Source organism: Chenopodium album, chromosome 7 (assembly GCF_948465745.1).
Source record: "Chenopodium album chromosome 7, dcCheAlbu1.1, whole genome shotgun sequence".
Taxonomy (NCBI): domain Eukaryota; kingdom Viridiplantae; phylum Streptophyta; class Magnoliopsida; order Caryophyllales; family Amaranthaceae; genus Chenopodium; species Chenopodium album.
This window is the reverse complement of record NC_137840.1, coordinates 22,168,647-22,170,742: the sequence shown is the minus strand read 5'-3', so window position 1 is coordinate 22,170,742 and position 2,096 is coordinate 22,168,647. Positions and strand designations below refer to the sequence as shown.

Here is a 2,096-nt window from a genome sequence, read left to right as displayed (position 1 = left end):
GAAGACATATTAACACTACACACACCTTAGATTGATATGATAGAAAATTATAGAAAACTAAATGGTGACAAACCTTATTAGCAGCATATAAAAACTAATGGAGCTAAGACCAAATTAGGGCCCTCAATTCTACAATTTTTCACCGTTTAGGTACTGAATTTTTTTTATTCACCATTTGGGTACTCAGACCCATTTTATGGCAAAAAAAATTAAATCAGCTCAAATAATTTAGTACCCTTGGTTAAAAGTTGAGTACCTTGGGTTAAGATGTAGGGCCCACCCAAATTTTTTTCTTCTTCCTCCCCTTTTCTAAATTAAATCCAAACATTTCTCAGTCTCCATTGAAGCGCACCCAACATTCTCCATTAAAGCGCACTCAACGTTCTCCATTAAAGCAGTTTCTGACGTAAAATTTTAATTTCTTTTTTTTCATCATCTAGTTTCAATTTCTCAATCTAGGGTTTTATCTTAAATTTTATTCACATTACACACAAATTTAGGGTTCTCCTAAGCTCCACAACATCCTCTATTTCTCGGCTTTCGATTGATCATCCTCCACCGTCGTGTAGGTGAATTAATGGGTTTTGTTGACTTGTAAGTGTTTGATTGGTGAAATTAGAGTAAAAAATTAGAATTTTATTGATTTTGAAACGCCTAAAAATGCTTGATTGGGATTTTGCTGATCAAAATTGATGAACGGCGATTGCGCGGATGGTGAAGGAAAGAAGAAGATTTTGGGTTTTGAGGATTTGAGATGCGTGGGTTATTGATTATGCTTTTTCTTTTTCTTTGTCAAAAAATACAAGGCTACTGTAAGTCTGTTATAAAGATTGCTACAATCTCTATTGAAAATCAAGTATTGCTTTGGCCTCTTCTTATTTTTTATTTTTTTTCATACAATCTCTATTGAAAATCATCAATGTGGGTTGAGTTTCTGATTTTGCAATTCTTCAAATGTAGATGACAGAGGACTGAATCACACACTAGATGAAGCAGCATTTTTTTTCAATTTTGGGCAAATCATGGATGATGAAACAGTTGAATTAATTATTATTTTTTTAATTTTAATTTAATAAGTTTTTTAATTATGTATGGTTAATGGTGAGTTAGGGGTGAGTTAGTTGGCCTGAAAATTTGTTAGAGTACCTAAAGGGTGAAAAAAAAATTTTGAGTACCTAAAGGTGAAAAAATCATTGAGGGCCTAATTGTTGACTTAACTCAAACTATTGGGGAAGGTAGATTACAATTTTCATAGTACAACCTATATAACAGTTATAAATCTACAGATAAACATGTTTTTTTTTTTTTTTGAAAGGAGATAAGTATAGCATATAGATTTAAACAAATACTATACAAACTAATGATATATAAAAACTAATGTTCTTAAAAAAAAGATGCTAAGAAAATCATGCCATTTTAGAATTACCTTTCTTTAATCAAACAATACTATAGAAAATTATGCACTACTATTTTATTAAGAGCGAATGAACGATTATTGTAACAAATCTTTGGTATTTCTGACCACACAACCACAATAGCAAAGTGTTTTATTTTATAATGAAAGGGTAAGTGTCAAAGTACTAATATTTAAGTTTTAATTTGATTATAATATTAAAAAAAAGTGTAATTCAACCATTAATTTCATAATTAAGTCATTAAATATTTAGCAGTTATAATATGAGGCAATTCAACAGTTTTTTTGTAATTACTATTTTAATGATTCCAATACTTCAGTTGAGTCCAAATAATTAGAATAGTAATTATAGTTAAAAAAAAAACACTTTGAATTGTCTCATTTTATAACTGTTAAGTAAATATTTTAATGTTGAATACATAAATCACTATAATTGACAGTTATGGTAGCATTAATAATGTCGATTACAACTTTATGGGAGGATTTTTGTTGTTGTTGTTGTTGTTTTTATTGGGTTCGAATGACATGGAGATGACATGGCGAAATGTAATAAAAAAATGACACATGGCGGATTGACACTCCTACCTTTGAGTTTTAATAATAATATTGATAGTGTTATAAACCTTACAGTACACCCAATATTATTGTCACTATGGTGTTTGGCGCACGTTCGTGCGCGTGC

The 2,096-nt window shown here is 29.9% G+C and overlaps 1 long non-coding RNA gene across 1 annotated transcript; it reads left to right on the top strand.

Annotated features, from left to right (window-relative positions):
• Positions 1–233: 233 nt before the first annotated feature.
• On the top strand, positions 234–870 carry LOC145640982 (uncharacterized). Its single transcript, XR_014115068.1, has 2 exons — positions 234–406; positions 501–870. It is a non-coding gene; the product is annotated as an uncharacterized LOC145640982 (long non-coding RNA).
• Positions 871–2,096: the final 1,226 nt, after the last annotated feature.